The following is a 24,743-nucleotide window of genomic DNA, read 5'->3' as shown; positions in this document are numbered from 1 at the left end:
AGTAGTCAAATGTTAGGAGTCCAATAGTCCAATATATAATCTCAGAATTTAAAATATTTATGATTAGAAGATGATGAAGAAATTTTACGTAATTAATTAATTGGTTACTAATAAATTTTATTTTATTCATTATTTTCTCCATTATGCCACTTGTCAAATCTTGACTTGGATTCTGATCTGTCAAAATCAGAATATGTAATTGAATTTGAATGAAAAAAGTTGTTCTTTGGTGAACGGATACGTATATCTGTGGATATAAGTAGGTTAATTAATGACTGTTGAATCAGAATTTAAGAATGTACAGTGTAACGTATTAAGGTGAAATCTAAATATTTCTAGGGTATTACCTACCCGTTAAAATATCTTCACCATTAACAGTTTGTACAAAAGAATTTTCATTACAATCTTTATTAAAATATACGTACATATATATTTTCTTCAGATGTAATTATGGATTGAATGAGTTAATATAATATTAAACTCATTTGGTTTACGGTTAGAATTAGGATAATTAATCTCCAAACTTAGAGATTACATAATCGCCGCAGAATATTTCTTCAATGAAGTTATGAATCAATACTTCATCGTTTATTGTGGTTGGTACTCCTTGGTATCTATGGTACGTATGATGTCGATGTAGAATGATACGTAGAACGATGATTATGCTCGAGATATAGATTGTGATGTTGAGGCGTGTGATGTTAAGACTTGTGTTATTGGTGGTACATCTGTTGATGCTGGTGGTACTGTTGGTGCCGGTGATGTTGCTGGAGCTTGTAAGTTTTGCACCATATTCTCCAAGGTCATTACTCGGGTGCGAAGCTCGTTGACTTCTTCTATTATTCCGAAATGATTGGCGGTTTGAGCAAGCAGGGGAATACGGTTTAGGATTGTAGAGATTATGTAATCGTTGCGACATCTTGCAATGAGGGTGAAAATGGTGTTTCAGATTGGTTTGCCAGTGAGTGCTTCAGGTTCATCGCCAAGAGGTGAATTCAGTTGGTGGAAAGGATCGCCTTCTTCTTGTCTCCAATGATTAAGGAGGCTACGAACCCATCCCCAATTCATCCAGAATAGATGATGGCTGATTGGTTGGTCCATTCCGGTCACACTGCTTTCGAAGCTCGACTGGGATTCCATTTCGGAATCCGAGGGACTTGAACTAATGACGAATTCCATTTCGTACGATTGAATAAAGGATTTTTCGATATGAAATGATTTTCTGGCTATCGGGTGGTAGTCTAATTACATAGAATATCTATATATATATAGAGCAAAAGATTTCGTAGATTACGGAGGAATTTACGGAATATGTCAGGCAAAGTTTACAGTAACAGATACGCTAAGATATAAATTTTGTCTATACACTATTCATGCAATTAATGCAGTAAGACGTGTCTAGACTAAGAATGATAAGCAGGTAATTTCTGACAGTAAATGATAAGAAAAACTTTTTGACATGCAGCTAAGGTCGAAGTCTAGACTCACTAATGCATCCTATCGACTATCAGTTAGACACACTAATGCAGACCTGGTTCGCTAAGACCACCGCTCTGATACCACATGAAGCTCATGTGGGGACAACCACCGTCCCACCCAGTGCCTTCCCAGCTAATCGCCTGGTGACCACTGAGTGTACCTCAGACACTAATTTTACAGCCATGCCTCTCGGCTACTGCCTACCCTCGTAAGGGATCGCAAGGAGTAAGAGCCAATACTTTGCCACAGGTCACACTGTGAGAACCTCCTTTACGACTAACCCGCACCAACGGTGTTAAACCAGCTCTGATACCACATGAGATGACCCGTCCCAATCCATAAGGACGAATACAATAACATATGATTACATCGCGAGGTATTTGACCTATATATGATACATGTTACAAAAATTGCATTCATTTTTAAAAGACAAACTTTCATCACATCGAAAGTTGACGGCATGCATACCATTTCATAATATATCCAACTATAAATGACTTAATAATAATCTTGATGAATTCAATGACTCGAATGCAACGTCTTTTGAAATATGTCATGAATGACTCCAAGTAATATCTTTAAAATGAGCAAATGCATAGCGGAAGATTTCTTTCAAACCTGAGAATAAATATGCTTTCAAGTGTCAACCAAAAGGTTGCTGGTTCATTAGTTTATCATAAACATTCATTTCCGTCATTTTAATAGACCACAAGATTTTCATTTTTCCATAAATATACATCTCATATCAGGCATTTCGCAAACTGTATAGAGATAAAAATCATTCATATGGTGAACACCTAGTAACCGACCTTAACAAGATGCATATAGAATATCCCCATCATTCCGGGACTCCCTTCGGATATGATAAATTCGAAGTACTAAAGCATCCGGTACTTTGGATGGGGCTTGTTGGGCCCAATAGATCTATCTTTAGGATTCGCGTCAATTAGGGTGTCTGTTCCCTAATTCTTAGATTACCAGACTAAAAAGGGGCATATTCGGTTTAATAATCCAGTCATAGAATGTAGTTTCGATTACTTGTGTCTATTTCGTAAAATAGTTATAAAAACAGCGCATGTATTCTCAGTCCCAAAAATATATATTGCAAAAGCATTTAAAAAGGGAGCAAATGAAACTAACGATACGATATTTTGTAGTAAAAATATTCATACGACGAACTGAACAATGCAGGGTTGGCCTTGGATTCACGAACCTATATCATTTATATATATATTAACACATATAATGGTATCCAAATAAATTTATATATTATATCTTAGATTATATATCTTATATATTTAATTTGTATATATTTAAAATAGTTAATATTTATATAGTTTAATATTATATTAGAAATCAATAACTTATAATATGTAAATATTTATATAATTAATCTTAATATATATAATTATATATAATATTAGGGTAGTTGTAATAAATATACTCTTATACAGAAAATATTTATTTGTTATAATAATATTGTTAATATAAAAGTAATAATGAAAATAATAATAATAACTTTAATACTAACACTTATGTTCATACTAAATATAATAATACTCATAATACTTATTTTAATTATAATAATGTAAACTAAATTAATAAAAATCATGATAATAATAACTAACATAATAATAATAATAATAATAATAATAATAATAATAATAATAATAATAATAATAATAATAATAATAATAATAAGAATAATAAGAATAGTAATAATGGTAATAGTAATACTACCTCAAAGAAGTAGTCCTTAAAAAAATGCACAAGTCTGAGTTTGAACCCGCGACCTCCCGCTAACCCGTTAACACCTTTAAATTAATGAACTAACGATTTGTTTTTGGTCTTAACCCGCATGATTAACTTAGTTCATCATTATCAAACACTTATCATTTCATCATCATCATCAACATCATCATCATCATCATCATCATCATCATCATCATCATCATCATTATCATCATAACTAAACCATAATCATCATGTTGCCAAATCTCTCGTCCCAATCTATCTCCACTCATCTTTTAAAAAGGCTGTAAATATCCACTCATCTTATCTCCATATAATATCATTATTAATCAATAAGTGGAAGAAGTGGTTTTTGCTTGTCGGTTTCAAAAAAAAAAAAATTAAATAAATAAATAAAGAGCTCTCGGCTCAATTAACAAAATCAAATGACCCATTATTCTAAAATAGCATCCGAAATAGATATGTGGGACAAGTCAGCATGATAAAAAAAATTTGTTTTCGAATCAATAATAGGAAGCGGATACAGGAACAGCACTCTAATATCATTTATCAATCTTTAATCAACTTTTATCATTTATCAACGTCCGATTCTGTTAAGAAGAAGAAACCCGCTATAAAATATTTGATTTTAATAACGAATTACGGTTTCAAGTAGAGGACTAGGGTCTACACTCAAATGGTACTTGTTTTAATATCTGACGTCCGATTAGAAAAAAAAAAAAAAAAAAAAAATACTTTAAAGCTTAAAGTCTTTAATTTGAAATATGAGCACTAGTTGCACAATTTAGTATAATTGAAGTGGGGTTTCATTCGGGCCATAACAGAAAAAGGAAGAACATGCGATAATTTCTTAATAAAATTATCAAGTGCTTTGGCCAAATCAAAAAGAATATGTGGCTCAATCATATGAAAGGATTTTGGCCAAAAGAAAAACTGTACTGCTTGTAAAAAAAATGTTTAATAACATAAAGTGTGGTGGGGTTTATCGAGATGACCATTTAACCGAAAGTATTTGTCTTGCAATTAAATTAACACAAGTGGTTTTCTTGATCCAAAGGGTGTCGGCCACCACTAGAAAAAGAAAAGAAAAGGAGGTGCAATCATCAATCTTTATTTAATACCTTCGGTGCCATTAGATTTAACGAAGAGAGAAAAAAAAATCACGGTTTTCATCACTCTTCATGTGAGTTTCGATTAATAGAAAAGAAACTAGAGAAATATAAGGAGTTGCAATTGTAGTAGGTGTAAGGTAAGGTGGCTAATTTATAATGGGTGGTTTACAGAAGATATCAAGTAAGTGGTTCGTGTTGGTGTTTGATTGTTAATCTTACTTTGATCCGAAACAGGAAACACAATTTATGTGGTTCGAATGGTGTTTGTTTTAAAGTGGTGTAGGGTGTTGATGCAAATCGAAGATGGTATGATTGTTATATACCATTGAAGCAGTCGACAACAATATTCGAGTCAGGGAGAAACAACCAAGAAAAAAATAAAGCAGATCGTGACTTGTAACAAATTCGTACCTTTTCCTGTTACTGATTTCTATCCAAATTTGTTTTATAATGAAATTGAAATCGACAGAGAATCTTGAGCAGAAGAAGAGTGGTAGTAATTGTAAGTGATAATAGTAATAATGTATTGAATGATTTTCTTTTCCATTTTTAATTTTTCTTCTTTTCTTTTTGAGTTGCAGTAAACCAATGCAATATATAATATCTTGTAAATCGAATATTTGAAGCAGTATAATAGTTTGTTATCTAGTGATGATGGTCGACCAGGAATCTATTATCAGAGAAAGAAGGACAGAAATAAAAATCAAATATAAAACTTGATTGGTACGTGAAACAGAATTGATCCTTTTTCTGATTCTTTTGGTTCTTCGTTCTTAAATTTCAGTCAGTAGAAAGCTATATGAAGTGAAAGGTGAAATGTCCCGTTCTTAAAAACATTCCATATTAATTGATTTCGTTGCGAGGTTTTGACCTCTATATGAGACGTTTTTCAAAGACTGCATTTATTTTTAAAACAAACCATAACCTTTATTTCATAAATAAAGGTTTAAAAAGCTTTACGTAGATTATCAAATAATGATAATCTAAAATATCCTGTTTACACACGACCATTACATAATGGTTTACAATACAAATATGTTACATCGAAATTAGTTTCTTGAATGCAGTTTTTACATAATATCATACAAACATGGACTCCAAATCTTGTCCTTATTTTAGTATGCAACAGCGGAAGCTCTTAGTATTCACCTGAGAATAAACATGCTTTAAACGTCAACAAAAAATGTTGGTGAGTTATAGGTTTAACCTATATATATCAAATCGTAACAATAGACCACAAGATTTCATATTTCAATACACATCCCATACATAGAGATAAAAATCATTCATATGGTGAACACCTGTAATCGACATTAACAAGATGCATATTTAAGAATATCCCCATCATTCCGGGACACCCTTCGGATATGATATAAATTTCGAAGTACTAAAGCATCCGGTACTTTGAATGGGGTTTGTTAGGCCCAATAGATCTATCTTTAGGATTCGCGTCAATTATGGTGTCTGTTCCCTAATTCTTAGATTACCAGACTTAATAAAAAGGGGCATATTCGATTTCGATAATTCAATCATAGAATGTAGTTCCACGTACTTATGTCTATTTTGTAAATCATTTATAAAACCTGCATGTATTCTCATCCCAAAAATATTAGATTTTAAAAGTGGACTATAACTCACTTTCACAGATTTTTACTTCGTCGGGAAGTAAGACTTGGCCACTGGTTGATTCACGAACCTATAACAATATATACATATATATCAAAGTATGTTCAAAATATATTTACAACACTTTTAATATATTTTGATGTTTTAAGTTTATTAAGTCAGCTGTCCTCGTTAGTAACCTACAACTAGTTGTCCACAGTTAGATGTACAGAAATAAATTGATAAATATTATCTTGAATTAATCCACGACCCAGTGTATACATATCTCAGTATTGATCACAACTCAAACTATATATATTTTGGAATCAACCTCAACCCTGTATAGCTAACTCCAACATTCACATATAGAGTGTCTATGGTTGTTCCGAAATATATATAGATGTGTCGATATGATAGGTCGAAACATTGTATACGTGTCTATGGTATCTCAAGATTACATAATATACAATACAAGTTGATTAAGTTATGGTTGGAATAGATTTGTTACCAATTTTCACGTAGCTAAAATGAGAAAAATTATCCAATCTTGTTTTACCCATAACTTCTTCATTTTAAATCCGTTTTGAGTGAATCAAATTGCTATGGTTTCATATTGAACTCTATTTTATGAATCTAAACAGAAAAAGTATAGGTTTATAGTTGGAAAAATAAGTTACAAGTCGTTTTTGTAAAGGTAGTCATTTCAGTCGAAAGAACGATGTCTAGATGACCATTTTAGAAAACGTACTTCCACTTTGAGTTTAACCATAATTTTTGGATATAGTTTCATGTTCATAATAAAAATCATTTTCTCAGAATAACAACATTTAAATCAAAGTTTATCATAGTTTTTAATTAACTAACCCAAAACAGCCCGCGGTGTTACTACGACGGCGTAAATCCGGTTTTACGGTGTTTTTCGTGTTTCCAGGTTTTAAATCATTAAGTTAGCATATCATATAGATATAGAACATGTGTTTAGTTGATTTAAAAAGTCAATTTAGAAGGATTAACTTTTATTTGCGAACAAGTTTAGAATTAACTAAACTATGTTCTAGTGATTACAAGTTTAAACCTTCGAATAAGATAGCTTTATATGTATGAATTGAATGATGTTATGAACATCATTACTACCTCAAGTTCCTTGGATAAACCTACTGGAAATGAGAAAAAGAGATCTAGCTTCAAAGGATCCTTGGATGGCTTGAAAGTTCTTGAAGCAGAATCATGACACGAAAACAATTTCAAGTAAGATTTTCACTCGAAATAAGATTGTTATAGTTATAGAAATTGAATTAAAGATTGAATATGATTATTACCTTGTATTAGAAAGATAACCTACTGTAAGTAACAAAGGTTTCTTGATCTTGGATGATTACTTGGAATGGATTTAGAAAACTTGGAAGTAAACTTGCAATCTTGGAAGTATTCTTGATTTTATGAAACTAGAACTTTTGGAATTTATGAAGAACACTTAGAACTTGAAGATAGAACTTGAGAGAGATCAATTAGATGAAGAAAATTGAAGAATGAAAGTGTTTGTTGGTGTTTTTGGTCGTTGGTGTATGGATTAGATATAAAGGATATGTAATTTTGTTTTCATGTAAATAAGTCATGAATGATTACTCATATTTTTGTAATTTTATGAGATATTTCATGCTAGTTGCCAAATGATGGTTCTCACATGTGTTAGGTGACTCACATGGGCTGCTAAGAGCTGATCATTGGAGTGTATATACCAATAGTACATACATCTAAAAGCTCTGTATTGTACGTGTACGAATACGGGTGCATACGAGTAGAATTGTTGATGAAACTGAACGATGATGTAATTGTAAGAATTTTTGTTAAGTAGAAGTATTTTGATAAGTGTCTTGAAGTCTTTCAAAAGTGTATGAATACATATTAAAACACTACATGTATATACATTTTAACTGAGTCGTTAAGTCATCGTTAGTCGTTACATGTAAATGTTGTTTTGAAACCTTTAGGTTAACGATCTTGTTGAATGTTGTTAACCCATTGTTTATTATAACAAATGAGATGTTAAATTGTTATATTATCATGATATTATGATATATAATATATCTTAGTATGATATATATACAGTTAAATGTCGTTACAACGATAATCGTTACATATATGTCTCGTTTCGAAATCATTAAGTTAGTAGTCTTATTTTTACATATGTATTTCATTGTTAATACACTTAATAATATATTTACTTATCATTTAACATAATTAACCAAGTGTATCAATATCTTAATATGATTCATATGTACCTAGTAAGACGTTGTTATAACGATAATCGTTATATATATCGTTTTCGAGTTTCTTAAATTAATAGTCTCATTTTTATGTATATAACTCATTGTTAAAATACCTAATGAGATACATACTTATAATAAAATCATGTTAACTATATATATATAACAATATATATGTCATCGTATAGTTTTTACAAGTTTTAACGTTCGTGAATCACCGGTCAACTTGGGTGGTTAATTGTCTATATGAAACCTATTTCAATTAATCAAGTCTTAAAAAGTTTGATTGCTTAACATGTTGGAAACACTTAATCATGTAAATAACAATTTCATTTAATATATATATAAACATGGAAAAGTTCGGGTCACTACAGTACCTACCCGTTAAATAAATTTCGTCCCGAAATTTTAAGCAGTTGGAGGTGTTGACGTATCTTCTGGAAATAAATGCGGGTATTTCTTCTTCATCTGATCTTCACGCTCCCAGGTGAACTCGGGTCCTCTACGAGCATTCCATCGAACCTTAACAATAGGTATCTTGTTTTGTTTAAGTCTCTTAACCTCACGATCCATTATTTCGACGGGTTCTTCAATGAATTGAAATTTTTCATTGATTTGGATTTCGTCCAACGGAATAGTGAGATCTTCTTTAGCAAAACATTTCTTCAAATTTGAGACGTGGAAAGTGTTATGTACAGCCGCGAGTTGTTGAGGTAGCTCCAGTTGGTAAGCTACTAGTCCGACACGATCTATAATCTTGAATGGTCCAATGTACCTTGGATTTAGTTTCCCCCGTTTACCAAATCGAACAACGCCTTTCCAAGGTGAAACGTTAAGCATGACCATTTCTCCAATTTCAATCTTTGTTGAATTTGGATGATTTTCTTGGTAGTTTCTTGTATTATCTCTGGACCCGTAATCTGTCTATCCCCCACTTCACTCCAACAAATCGGAGACCTGCACTTTCTACAATAAAGTGCTTCAAATGGTGCCATCTCAATGCTTGAATGGTAGCTGTTGTTGTAGGAAAATTCTGCTAACGGTAGATGTCGATCCCAACTGTTTCCGAAATCAATAACACATGCTCGTAGCATGTCTTCAAGCATTTGTATCGTCCTTTTGCTCTGTCCATCAGTTTGTAGATGATAGGCAGTACTCATGTCTAGACGAGTTCCTAATGCTTGCTGTAATGTCTGCCAGAATCTTGAAATAAATCTACCATCCCTATCAGAGATAATAGAGATTAGTATTCCATGTCTGGAGACGACTTCCTTCAAATACAGTCGTGCTAAATTCTCCATCTTGTCATCTTCTCTTATTGGCAGGAAGTGTGTTAATTTGGTGAGACGATCAACTATTAACCAAATAGTATCAAAACCACTTGCAGTCCTTGGCAATTTAGTGATGAAATCCATGGTAATATTTTCCCATTTCCATTCCGGGATTTCGGGTTGTTGAAGTAGACCTGATGGTTTCTGATGCTCAGCTTTGACCTTAGAACACGTCAAACATTCTCCTACGTATTTAGCAACATCGGCTTTCATACCCGGTCACCAAAAATGTTTCTTGAGATCCTTGTACATCTTCCCCGTTCCAGGATGTATTGAGTATCTGGTTTTATGAGCTTCTCTAAATACCATTTCTCTCATATCTCCAAATTTTGGTACCCAAATTCTTTCAGCCCTATACCGGGTTCCGTCTTCCCGAATATTAAGATGCTTCTCCGATCCTTTGGGTATTTCATCCTTTAAATTTCCCTCTTTTAAAACTCCTTGTTGCGGCTCCTTTATTTGAGTAGTAAGGTTAGTGTGAATCATTATATTCATAGATTTTACTCGAATGGGTTCTCTGTCCTTTCTGCTCAAGGCATCGGCTACCACATTTGCCTTCCCCGGGTGGTAAAGAATCTCAAAGTCGTAATCATTCAACAATTCAATCCACCTACGCTGGCTCATATTCAGTTGTTTCTGATTAAATATGTGTTGAAGACTTTTGTGGTCGGTATATATAATACTTTTGACCCCATATAAGTAGTGCCTCCAAGTCTTTAATTCAAAAACAACCGCGCGTAATTCCAAATCATGCGTCGTATAATTTTGCTCATGAATCTTCAATTGTCTAGACGCATAAGCAATCACCTTCGTCCGTTGCATTAATACACAACCGAGACCTTGCTTTGATACGTAACAATAAATCACAAAATCATCATTCCCTTCAGGCAATGACAATATAGGTGCCGTAGTTAGCTTTTTCTTCAATAATTGAAACGCCTCCTCTTGTTCATCCTTCCATTCAAATTTCTTCCCTTTATGCGTTAATGCAGTCAAGGGTTTTGCTATTTTGGAGAAATCTAGGATGAATCTTCTGTAGTAACCAGCCAATCCTAAAAATTGACGTATATGCTTCGGAGTTTTTGGGGTTTCCCACTTTTCAAGGGTTTCAATCTTTGTCGGGTCCACCTGGATACCTTCTTTGTTTACTATGTGACCGAGGAATTGAACTTCTTCCAACCAAAATGCACACTTTGAAAACTTAGCGTACAGTTTTTCTTTCCTCAATACTTCTAGCACTTTTCTCAAATGTTCTTCGTGCTCTTGATCATTCTTTGAGTAAATAAGTATGTCATTGATGAAAACAATGATAAACTTGTCAAGATATGGCCCACACACTCGGTTCATAAGGTTCATGAACACAGCTGGTGCGTTAGTCAATCCAAACGGCATAACCATAAACTCGTAATGACCATAACGCGTCCTAAAAGCAGTTTTTGGAATACCATCCTCCTTTACTCGCATTTGATGATATCCAGAACGTAAATCGATCTTCGAATAAACCGACGAGCCTTGTAGTTGATCAAATAAGTCATCAATTCTCGGCAGTGGATAACGGTTTTTGATGGTAAGTTTGTTCAACTCTCTGTAGTCAATACACAACCTAAATGTACCATCCTTCTTCTTGACAAACAAAACAGGAGCTCCCCATGGTGATGTGCTTGGTCGAATGAAACCACGTCCTAATAGTTCTTGCAGTTGGCTTTGCAGTTCTTTCATCTCGCTGGGTGCGAGTCTATAAGGAGCACGAGCTATTGGTGCAGCTCCTGGTACAAGATCTATTTGAAATTCAACAGATCGATGTGGAGGTAGTCCCGGTAATTCTTTCGGAAATACATCGGGAAATTCTTTTGCGACGGGAACATCATTGATGCTCTTTTCTTCAGTTTGTACTTTCTTGACGTGTGCTAGAACAGCATAGCAACCTTTTCTTATTAGTTTTTGTGCCTTCAAATTACTAATAAGATGTAGCTTCATGTTGCCCTTTTCTCCGTACACCATTAAGGGTTCTCCTTCTTCTCGTACAATGCGAATTGCATTTTTATAACATACGATCTCTGCTTTCACCTTCTTCAGCCAGTCCATGCCAACTATTACATCAAAACTCCCTAACTCTACTGGTATCAAATCAATCTTAAATATTTCGGTACCCAGTTTAATTTCTCGATTCCGGCATATATTATCTGCTGAAATTAATTTACCGTTTGCTAATTCGAGTAAAAATTTACTATCCAACGACGTCAATGGACAACTTAATTTAGCACAAAAATTTCTACTCATATAGCTTCTATCCGCACCCGAATCAAATAAAACGTAAGCAGATTTATTATCAATAAGAAACGTACCCGTAACAAGCTCCGGGTCTTCCTGTGCCTCTACCGCATTAATATTGAAAACTCTTCCGCGGCCTTGTCCATTCGTGTTCTCCTGGTTCGGGCAATTTCTAATAATGTGTCCCAATTTTCCACATTTATAACAAACTACATTGGCATAACTTGCTCCAACACTACTTGCTCCGGCATTACTCGTTCCGACACCATTTGTTCCTTTCGTTCTGTTAAGCCCTGGTCCGTAGACCTCACACTTCGTCGCGCTATGACCATTTCTTTTACACTTGTTGCAAAATTTGGTGCAGAACCCCGAGTGATACTTTTCACACCTTTGGCATAGCTGCTTCTGATTGTTGTTGTTATTGCGGTTGTTATTGTTGTTGGGATAATTGTTGTAGTTGTTGTTGTTGTTGTTCTTGTTTTTGTTGTTAGGCCATTTGTTGTAGTTGCGATTGATGTTGCGATTGTTGGGATAATTGTTGCGATTATTATTGTAATTGCTGTTGTTGTTGTATTGGTGATTCTTATCACCGTTTTCCTCCCACTTTCTTTTGACTTGCTTCACATTGGCCTCTTCAGCCATCTGTTCTTTAATTCTTTCCTCAATCTGGTTCACTAGTTTGTGTGCCATTCTACATGCCTGTTGTATGGAGGCGGGCTCGTGTGAACTTATATCTTCTTGGATTCTTTCCGGTACTCCTTTCACAAATGCGTCGATCTTCTCTTCCTCATCTTCGAACGCTCCTGGACACAATAGGCATAATTCTATGAATCGTCTTTCGTACATGGTAATATCAAATCCTTGGGTTCGTAACCCTCTAAGTTCTGTCTTGAGCTTATTGACCTCGGTTCTGGGACGGTACTTCTCGTTTATCAAGTGCTTGAATGCTGACCACGGTAGTGCGTACGCATCATCTTGTCCCACTTTCTCTAGATAGGTATTCCACCACGTTAACGCAGAACATGTGAAGGTATGCGTAGCATACTTCACTTTGTCCTCTTCAGTACACTTACTTATGGCAAACACCGATTTGACCTTCTCAGTCCACCGTTTCAATCCGATCGGTCCTTCGGTTCCATCAAATTCTAAAGGTTTGCAGGCAGTGAATTCTTTGTAGGTGCATCCTACACGATTTCCTGTACTGCTAGATCCAAGGTTATTGTTGGTATGTAGCGCAGCCTGTACTGCGGCTATGTTTGAAGCTAGAAAAGTACGGAATTCCTCTTCATTCATATTCACGGTGTGTCGAGTAGTCGGTGCCATTTCCTTCAAAATAGTCAAATGGAACAAGTTAATCATACAGAATATTAAGAGTAGTTAATAGTATTTCGTAGCATAATATGAACTCATTTATAAAAGCTTTTTCTTCATATTAGCGTTTTATAAGTTTAAATTCGGGTAGTACCTACCCGTTAATTTCATACTTAGTAGCTAATATACAATTCAACTACTACAATTCTATATGAAAAACTGATTATAATAATATTTCACGTTCAAACTTTTATACAATATTTTACAAACTTACAATACCGCTTATTTTACATAAAGCATGAAATATAGCACACAATAACTTTGATACAAGATAGTTGTGAAGATAATTCTAGCTAGTACACAAGTCGTTCAGCAAAGGCAATAAAGACACTTAATTCATACGTCCAGAAACAAGTCATGCATTCTGGTTTTACTAGGACTACTTCCCATCCTTGGTCTTGTGGAACATAACCGTTATGGCCATTGATAAGACAGCGTGTTGTAACGTCGTCAAAGGGACGAGGGTTACGTAATGTCCAACAGTCCCGTAACAATCTAAAAACCTCATTTCTTACAACAATTACCGACTCCGTTACTTGTGGGAATGTTTTGTTTAATAGTTGTAGCCCGATGTTCTTGTTCTCACTTTGGTGAGAAGCGAACATTACTAACCCGTAAGCATAGCATGCTTCTTTATGTTGCATGTTAGCCGCTTTTTCTAAATCATGAAGTCCTTGATGTTAAGCGAGGTGTATATAAAATAGTTATTATTTTACTAGGAAAACACTATTAAATACGATACAATTTTACACAAGATATTTATTTATTTATAGAATGGATATACTTAAACCTTGCTACAACACTTATAGGCAGTGTACCTAATCGTACAGTAGTGTAGTTTTTAGTAAGTCCGGTTCGTTCCACAGGGAAATCTTTAAACAAAGCTCAACGCTATATTAGTTTACTTTTATAAAAATACAAATATATATATAAGTAATATTATTATTATAAAGGGGGGGTTTTTACCGTTTAATGACCGGTTTGTCGATTTTAAGACTTTTAGTCGCAGTTAAAACCTAATGTAAAATATAAAATAAATACAAGACTTAAATTAAAGCGTAAAGTAAATAATGATAATGAAATTGCGAATAATAAAAGTGCGATAAAATAAACTTGCGATAATTAAAAAGTACGATAATTAAAAGTGCGATAAAATAAAATAAATAAAAGTGCGATAATTAGAAGTGCAATTAAATATAAAATAAAGGAAATTAAATATGAAATAAAAGAATTATGCTTATTTAAACTTCCGTAATCATGATGTTTGACGTGTTGATTTTAGTTTTATGCCCATGGGTTAATTGTCCTTTGTCCTGGATTATTTAATATGTCCGTCTGGTTTTTGTCCATAACAGTCCATCAGTCATAAATATAAATTGCAAGTGTCCTTGTCAAATTATTATTATACCCGAAGATAAATATTCCAACTAATTGGGGATTCGAATTGTAACAAGGTTTTAATACTTTGTTTAATGAATACACCAGGTTATCGACTGCGTGTAAACCAAGGTTTTACTACTTTGTTAACAATTACACCAATTACCCTTGAATGTAATTTCACCCCTGTTTTAATTATTCTAGTGGCTATTAATCCATTCCCGTGTCCGGTTAAATGAACGATTATTCGTACATATAAATACCCCGCCCATCGTGTCCGATCGAGTGTATATGGTAATTTATAGGGACGCCCAATTGTAAACAAATATAAAGCCCATTAATAGCCCATAGTCTAGTTTCCACAAGTGTCGTTCTTTTATCCAAACCCCAATTATGGTACAAAGCCCAATTACCCAATTTTAGTAATTAGACCAACATCATGATTACTTCGTTTTAAATAAGCATAATAATAACTTAGCTACGAGACATTAATATAAAAAGGTTGAACATAACTTACAATGATTAAAAATAGCGTAGCGTTACACGGACAGAATTTCGACTTACACCCTTACAACATTCGCTAACATACCCTTATTATTAGAATTATAATTAAAATTAAAATATAAATTATAAATATAAATATATTTACGTATGAAGAGGAAGAAAAAAAAAGATATGAAATTTGATCAGAATTCGGTTTGCTTTATAGCCAGACTTGATTTTTGGGGCTCCGCGACTCGCGGCAAAATGCCCTTCAAACTCCGCGAGTCGCGGAGATATATTTACAGCTCACACCCTTGGAGTTTCTTGCTGCCGACGGTTTTAATAATATATATATAATATATATATAATTAATATAATTAATTATATATTATATTATATTTATATACATAGTTAACTTGTAATTTTTTGTCCGTTGCGTCGAGCGTTAAGAGTTGACTCTGGTCCCGGTTCCGGATTTTCGAACGTCCTTGCGTACAATTTAATATCTTGTACTTTGCGTTTTGAATCTTGTACTCTTGTAATTTCGAGACGTTTCTTATCAATAATTGGAACCTTTTTGATTGTCTTTTATTCTTTTGAGCTTTTTGGTCGTTTGCGTCTTCAATTCGTCGAATCTATCTTTTGTCTTCACCTTTTATTATTTAAACGAATATCTCTTGTAAATAGAACAATTGCAACTAAAAGCTTGTCTTTCTTGAGGAATAATGCTATGAAATATATGTTCGTTTTTAGCATTATCAAATATTCCCACACTTGAGCGTTGCTTGTCCTCAAGCAATATCGTCTTGAAATACTAGAATCACTTCTTTATTCTTCACACTTTGTACATCAGTGATTTCTATACGGCGGTATAAACAATGGTAGTAACGATATGGTTTACAGTCCCACATGACTATAAAAATTTAGATCCATTAAGGAAATTGGATCTTTATGAAAACATTTGATCTTTTGAAAATTAAATCTAGTTTTTACCCTAGATAAGTTTTCCGGAATAACCCTTTACCGGTGTTTGCAAAAATATTTTTGTGGGTTTGGTGGGTTTCAGATTTGAAAATTTTAGCTCAAAACTTGCGGTTTTGTGTCACCCACTTGCTAACCTTGTATTTGGAAAGCAACACGTCCAGTTTACTTGTCCCGTATATTACCTTTCGGCAAACTACCGTCTGGTTGTAAAGGAAAGCGTTGAACAAGCAACTGTTTAAGGCAATGTCCCGTGACATGCTTTTGATTATGGTCTATAACGTGTCGGACGCAATTACTATCCTTGGTAGGAGCAATAGTAAAGCTCACCCTTATAATTTGTCGGTCTGGCACAAGGTCCTGTCTTTGACCATGCTATGCAACCACCGTTCTTACGGTTGACACCCGATTTGGTTCAGGTGACCTAATGAATTCCAGGTGAATTCCTAGGATTTTACGTTCAATGGTAATGAACGCATTGAAAATAGGGTTTTCAGAAAACAAATCGGTTTATAATTTTGATCAAAATATTTTCTCGTTTAAGCTCGAGTTTAGATATCATCGAATTCCATGAGTTTGTAATTCTCAATCTTTAAGGTCAATCTCTAGGATTGAGTAATATCAGTCTTAAAAGCTGATTTTTAATCTTTAAGGAGATTATCCTTTCTGGGGATCTGATTCATTAGTCTTATCCAGCTAATTTGCATGGTGCCTCCCCATTGTACGAGATAAATCCTTCTCATGGTTAGGATAAATCTGACCACTTGGCGACCCTGTTTAATGCTGAGGTCCGTGGATTTCCAGCCGATTTTAGAGATGACTTTTCTAGATTTTTCGTCAACCTACAGCTGGTCTGGACGACAACTTCATGACCTAAATCAAGAAGCGCGTGTCTTTTTCGGAAGACTTTACTTCCTTTTAATGATGGAATTGATTCATCGTGTAGATCCATCTCTTCTTTTCTTTCATTGGGTAAAACAGTTTAGTTTAGTCCAAAGCAAAAGTATTTTTAGTTATTTGTTACAAATATATGTGGCATATGTTTAAAATAACTTGGTAAATTTTCCCACACTTGGCTTTTATTTTCCTTTTTATCGTCCTCTATTCCATTTTAAATGAATTTTAACATTTTAGTTTGTTTCTCAATTTATGTCCTTTCCGAGGTAACAATAATTTCGGTGTTAAAACCTAGTTTTATCGTTCATAAATATGTATAAACATGATTTTAATTCATTTAATTGAAAATTTTGAAAAATTTTACTAGAATTGGGTAGTCAGTATATAAGACTAGGGCTGTTCTTTTTTATCAGAGAGCACTAGATTCTAATACAACTACTGCTTTACTAGTATTTTTAATGGTAACCAAGTGTTTAATATAAAAATTTTAAAATCCGAAAGAATTTAATCCCTTCCCACACTTAAGATCTTGCAATGCCCTCATTTGCAAGAAATCAGTAACAATTTATATTATTGAGGGTGATTTGTGTGAAAATGATTAAATTTTTACCAAAGTTTCCAAATATATTGTCGTTTGTTTGCTGAATGATAAATGGTGCACATCATTTGTTCATCCCGTCTTGTTGTTATTTCACATATATTTTGCATCTTGTCGTCAAAATTAGTTGCTTTTGCTGAACTTAATGCCAGTCTTTGAAAATGCGTTGTTTTACCCTGTTGTGTACATAAGATAAACTGCAAACATATATACATATTTTTGAAGTTTGGTTTATTACCCCACATTCAAAAATTATTAAAATCTAAGAATAAAAGTTAGATAAATATAAAAATGATTACAATATTAACAAAAATATTAAATGTATCAATAATTACAAATTACAAAATAAAAAAATAATAAGTAAACTAAGGATGATATTGGTACCAATAGGGGTTCCACGCATAACCATAAGTGCTATAGAATGCTTCGGCAGGGTCATACGTAGGATATGATGGCTGCATCTCTATCGACCAAGGAGGGAAGACGGGTTTCGGTGTAGGAATATAGTTTCTACCTATATGTTGGCAATGCGCTATGATCTGGTTCTGATGAACTTGCCAATCTTCAAATGCTCTCTGTCTAGCATTTTCGTATTCCTGAGAAGCTATAAACCTATGCATTTCTTGCATCTCATTCCCCCCTCCTACATTACCTTGTTCCTGGTTTCTCTCTACCTGTGGATGTCTACCATTGTATCGTACTGCAGCGTTATTTCGCCGCTTCAAAACTTTCGCACCATGGTATACATTTAAACCTATAGTGTCGCGGGGTTCCGGCTCTTCTACTAATAATCCCCCCCGACTTATATCCACACCGAGATATTCACCAATCAAAGTAATAAAAATACCACCTCCTATTATGCTATGTGGACGCATCCCCCGAACCATAGCTGATAAATAATAACCCACACAATATGGTATACTTACAGCGCTGTGTGGGTCTCGAATACACATATGGTAAAACAAATCTTGTTCATTTACCTTTTCTTTGTTTTTACCCCTTTGTGTAATCGAATTAGCTAAAAACCTATGTATTACTCTTAATTCGGCTCTATCTATATCCAAATAAGAGTAGTTTCCCCCTTTGAAACGGTGATGGCTTGTCATTTGACTCCACACACCGTGTGTATCAAAATTCTCATCTATCTTTCTACCGTTTAGTATCAATCCTCTACAATCGGCAGACGCTAATTCCTCAGGCGTATATATACGTAAAGCCTGAGCCATGTCCAGTAAAGACATGTGGCGCATCGAACCGCCTAACAAAAATCTAATAAAAGAACGATCGGTTAAACTAGCTACCCGATCATTCAACTCTATACTACATAACAACTCTTCACACCATACTTTATATACAGGTCTGCGTATGGTGAATAAACATATCCAGTCATTAAAAGAAGAATTACCATACCTCTGTACCAGTAATTCCCTAATTGGCCCGGCCAATTCTACAGCTTCCAAGGGTCCCCATTCTATGACCCTCGGTACCTCAACAACCTTGGAATGAAGAGTATGCAAACCCCGTTGATATTTTGGATAATCTATCCAAAGTCTGTCAAATCGCAGGTTCGGGTGCAACTGTTCCAAGTGCATATCTGAAAAGGTCATGACTGGATGAGGTACATCCTGCTTGTAGTAGTTATCTACCTCCTGTTGTTCCAAGTTCTCAGCAGGAGCATGGCGGGCTTGGGATGAAGATTCACCCCTTTCATTCTGCAAAACACATCAAACACAAATTTTGTGCATCCAAATATGCATTAGTGTCAGCAAAATCATCAATCAAAATAATTACAATGACATTATCAATTTATATCAAACTTAAGCTTATTTTCACATTTTTATCAAATCTACACTTTTTCAAATAAGCATATACGAAAATTTTCACCAAGTTCATAAGCATTCAACTCAAATAACATGTCAAAATAATCATTACTAGCAAATAAACAAGTCTCAAATGGCATTATCTTTCAAAAATCAAGTTCATGAATTTTGGACTTGAAAAAGTCCACTTTAATTCTCAAAATCATGTTTAGGCTCAAAGTTTGGATCATTTAACTACCTAGACATGTTACACTACTCAATTTAGCAACAATTCATGACAAAAATCGGCTATAACCTGTTTATATCAAAAAGCCCCAAATTGCTCAAGAACACAAACCCTAGATTATTCAAAATTTGAAGTTTAAGGCTTCTAATCATGTTAAACAGCATCAATCTAGGTTATACAAGCATAATACATAAATAATTTAAGTCTAATTACACTAAAAAGCATCAAAATCAAATTGGGGAAAAATAGCTCAAGAACACTAAAATTCGAATTAAATGGTGTTTAGGTGTAGAAATTTACCGTTTTTCTTGAGTAGTTCTTAGATATCATCCTTCTCAACATGATTTTAGCAAAAAATTTGGTGATTAACGGTTAAAAATTGAGATTTTTGGGGGTGATTTTCGGTGGTTTTCGGGTGCAGTTTCGAGTGTTTATGCAGTGTGTTTGTGTGTGGGGGAGTGACTGATCGAGCAGCTCTTTTATTTTTTTTTTCTGGGTTTTGGACCCTCCGCGAGTCGCGGAGGTTTTGCACTGCAAACTCCGCGAGTCGCGGAGTTTACCTTTTTTTTTTTTTTTTTTTTTTTTATAATCTTTAACTTATAAAACAATTAAGAAATTAATTTTAAAATTTTGTTTCCCTTGTTATTTAGGACGAGGTCGTTTCGGATCGATGTCCTAGTCCGTCCCTCGACAAAATTTTAAAATTTGTCTTTTTGTAGCGATTGTTTTAAAAGCTAAGATTTTTGGGTTTTTTCAATGTTTTTGGCATACTCTAATTCAGTAAGATTAAAAATAATGATAATAAAAGTTCTCGTCCCTCCCTCGGGTAAAGCAATTTCGGTTCAAAGACCTAGTCTTTAACTTACGACGAATTTTAAAAATCATATTCTTAACTTAATGAGATAAAGTAAATTTTTGTTTTTAAATTCACTCAACTTAAATATAAAATTCAAAATTAATAAAAAAAATAATCACACCAAACTTAAAATTTGAAATGCATAAAATTAAAATTTCATATTTTAAAAATTAAAAATTCACACCAAACTTAATTTAAAAATTCATAAATTCATATCAAACTTATATTAATTTTTCAAATATTTATAATTTTAAATATATTGTTTTTACAAAGTTTACAATATTAATTTAAGATTTAAATATTAATTTTAAAAACATGGTAAAAATAAAATTAAAAATCTTTTTGTCTTTTTATCCCACTTTAATCAATCAAATATTATCAAAAATATGCGCCCCTCTTTTCGGTAAAGTAATTTCGGTTCCAAGACCTAATTTAACTCATGACGAATTTTTGAAATATTTTGGGTTGATTGATTAAAGATATTTATACCTTAAGAATAAACGTTAAATTTCGCAGTGATGTAATAAATTTTTGAATGATATCAATAATTTCGGTCGCCAAACCTAATTTTATTTAATACCAATTTAATACTTTTTAGCGAACAAATTAGCGTTTATTATCAAAAGGTTAAAAATAAAAATAAAAATAAAAACTGTACAGACATACCTGTGAAATAGATTTCTTAGTTATATGATCTATTATATTCATAAGATAGTCGGTTTAATTGATTTTCCATGGCTGCATAGGCGTAACCTCGAGCATTCATTGTCTTTTCTTCTAAACATATGAACGGTCCGTCTCTGCATAAAGTAACAAATTCGGTATTTGAATAGGTTTGATTATTTGAACATTTACCTCCATGTGACCATTTTCCGCATTTGTGACATCGTTCTAGGTGTCGTGCTCTTCTTTTCGCTGCGGATTTTGATTTTCCTTTACCAAATTGTAACTTATTATCTTCGCATCTGGATCCTTTTCTAACTCCGTCCATTCTTTCTCTGATTACTGATACTAATTCACTCGGTAGTATGTCATTATTTCTTTTAGTGATCAAAGCGTGTAGCATTAGACCATGGTTTAGTTCACAGGCAGTCTTCATTTCGTAAAAACCTAAAAAAAATAAAAATTCAGAATGGGGGGAGAAGACTAGTTCTTTAGGGTCTGCTAGGGAAAGACCATACGTGTTCCATTTTCGAGAACTACACGAAAACAGACAATCTAACTCTAACAGAAATACATATTATCCTTTAAAGACTTGATTCTCCCCACACTTAGTTAGCTGTGGTGTCGAAATTGTGATTAACTTCGTTGTCGACTTCCATCGGACCCTGTATGTAATGTTTAACTCTGTGACCATTAACTTTAAATTCAATCCCATTTGAATTTATTAATTCTATCGTTCCGTATGGGAAAACTCTTTTGACTATGAATGGTCCAGACCATCTTGATTTCAATTTTCCAGGAAATAGCTTGAATCGTGAATTGAAAAGAAGAACTCTGTCTCCTTCTTTAAATTCTTTTGAACTTCTGATTCTTTTATCATGCCATTTCTTCGTTCTTTCTTTATAGATTAACGAATTTTCGTATGCTTCATGTCTTAATTCTTCTAATTCGTTTAGTTGACTTAATCGTAGACGTCCAGCTTCATGTAAATCAAGATTACATGTCTTCAAAGCCCAAAATGCTTTGTGTTCAATTTCTACTGGAAGATGACATGCTTTTCCATAAACAAGTCTAAAAGGTGTGGTTCCAATTGGAGTTTTGTAGGCTGTTCTAAAAGCCCAGAGTGCATCCTCCAATTTAATGGACCATTCCTTCGGATTTGATCCTACGGTTTTCTCTAGAATACGTTTTAAAGCTCGGTTGGTATTTTCAACTTGTCCACTTGTTTGTGGATGATATGCGGTGGAGATTTTATGAGTTACTCCATATCTTTTAAGAACTTTCTCAAGTTGATTATTACAGAAATGAGTACCCCGATCACTTATTAAAGCTTTCGGTGTTCCAAACCTTGCAAAAAGACGTTTTAAAAAGTTGACTACAACTCGTGCATCGTTAGTTGGGAGAGCTTGTGCTTCCGCCCATTTAGATACATAATCAATGGCTACGAGTATATATAGATTATTATGAGATTTTGGAAATGGACCCATAAAGTCAATACCCCAAATGTCAAATACTTCACATACTTGGATGACATTTTGTGGCATTTCATCACGTTGACTTATTCTTCCGGTCCTTTGACATGCATCACAGGATTTTCAAAGAAGGTGTGCGTCTTTGTAAATTGTAGGCCAATAGAATCCAGCTTCATAAACTTTTCTTGCTGTTAGTTGAGGCCCATAATGCCCTCCTGTTGGTCCTGTGTGACAATGGTTTAAAATTTTACTAGCTTCATCTCCAAATACACATCGGCGTATTATTCCATCGGGACAACTTTTAAACAGATGTGGATCTTCCCAGAAATAGTGTTTTATATCACTGAAGAATTTCTTTCGTCTTTGGTACGATAATCCTTTTTCAAGGAATCCACAAACTAAGTAGTTTGCATAGTCTGCAAACCATGGGATTTCTTTATAATCTATCTTCAATAGATATTCATCAGGAAAGTTGTCTTGTATGGCTGATTTATTTAGAACTTCTAATTCGGGATTTTCAAGACGAGAAAGATGATCAGCGGCGAGATTTTCTGCTCCTCTTTTATCTCGGATTTCAATATCAAACTCTTGTAAGAGTAAGATCCAACGGATTAATCTTGGTTTAGCATCTTGTTTTGAAAATAGGTATCTAAGAGCAGAATGGTCGGTATAGACCACCGTTTTTGCTAGAACGAGATATGATCGAAATTTGTCAAAAGCAAAGACAATAGCAAGGAGTTCTTTTTCAGTAGTTGTATAGTTCGTTTGTGCTCCTTGTAATGTCTTACTAGCATAATATATAGGTTGAAATCGTTTTTCAATCCTTTGTCCTAAAACGGCTCCCATTGCAAAATCACTTGCATCGCACATTAGTTCAAATGGTAGATTCCAATTTGGTGTTATCATGATCGGCGCATTAGTGAGTTTTTCTTTAAGAATATTAAAAGATTTGATACACTCATCTGAAAAGATGAATGGCGCATCCTTTTCTAGGAGTTTATTCATAGGAGTGGCAATTTTAGAAAAATCTTTTATGAAACGTCGGTAAAAACCGGCATGCCCTAGAAAACTCCTAACTCCTCTAACATTGGTGGGATGTGGAAGTTTAGCAATTACATCTACTTTAGCTCTATCCACTTCAATTCCTTCTTTTGAAATTTTATGTCCAAGAACGATGCCTTCTTTAACCATGAAATGGCATTTCTCCCAATTAAGTACTAGATTTGATTTTTCGCATCTAATTAGCATTCGTTCTAGATTAACTAGACATGATTTAAATGTATCACCGAAGACTGAAAAGTCATCCATGAATACTTCCATGCATTCTTCTATCATGTCGTGAAAAATCGCCATCATACACCTTTGAAAGGTTGCAGGGGCGTTACAAAGTCCAAATGGCATGCGTTTGTAAGCAAAAGTACCATAAGGGCACGTGAATGTGGTTTTCTCTTGATCCTCGGGTGCTATTGGAATTTGAAAATATCCGGAAAATCCATCTAGAAAACAATAGTAACTATTTCCGTCTAATCTTTCCAACATTTGATCTATGAAAGGTAAGGGAAAGTGATCTTTTCTGGTGGCGTCATTTAATTTTCTATAATCAATACATACACGCCATCCTGTTACAGTCCTAGTAGGAATAAGCTCATTTTTCTCATTTGTAATGACAGTCATGCCACCCTTCTTAGGCACGCATTGAACTGGGCTTACCCATGGACTATCAGAGATTGGATATATCAAACCTGCATCTAGCAGTTTAATAATCTCTTTTTTAACTACATCTTGCATATTAGGATTTAGTCTTCGTTGACGTTGCACATACGTTTTATGACCTTCTTCCATAAGGATTTTATGTGTGCAATACGAAGGACTTATTCCTTTAATATCATGAATCTTCCATGCAATGGCTGGTTTATGAGCTTTCAACACAGAAATGAGTTGTGATTTCTCATTTTCAGTAAGAGAAGACGATATTATTACAGGTAATTCAGATTCACCATGTAAATAAGCGTATTCCAAATGGTTTGGAAGTGGCTTTAACTCTAATTTCGGAGGTTCTTCTATCGATGATTTATATCGATATCTGTCTTCTTCTTTTAGCATTTGAATTTCTTCTGTTGTTGGTTCATATCCATTAGCTATAAGTGTAGCTAACATTTCAGCTTCATCAATTGGTTCATTA

The sequence above is a fragment of the Rutidosis leptorrhynchoides genome, chromosome 1, assembly GCF_046630445.1.
Source record: "Rutidosis leptorrhynchoides isolate AG116_Rl617_1_P2 chromosome 1, CSIRO_AGI_Rlap_v1, whole genome shotgun sequence".
NCBI lineage: Eukaryota > Viridiplantae > Streptophyta > Magnoliopsida > Asterales > Asteraceae > Rutidosis > Rutidosis leptorrhynchoides.
The sequence above is the reverse complement of the archived record's forward strand: the minus strand, read 5'-3'. Positions refer to the sequence as shown.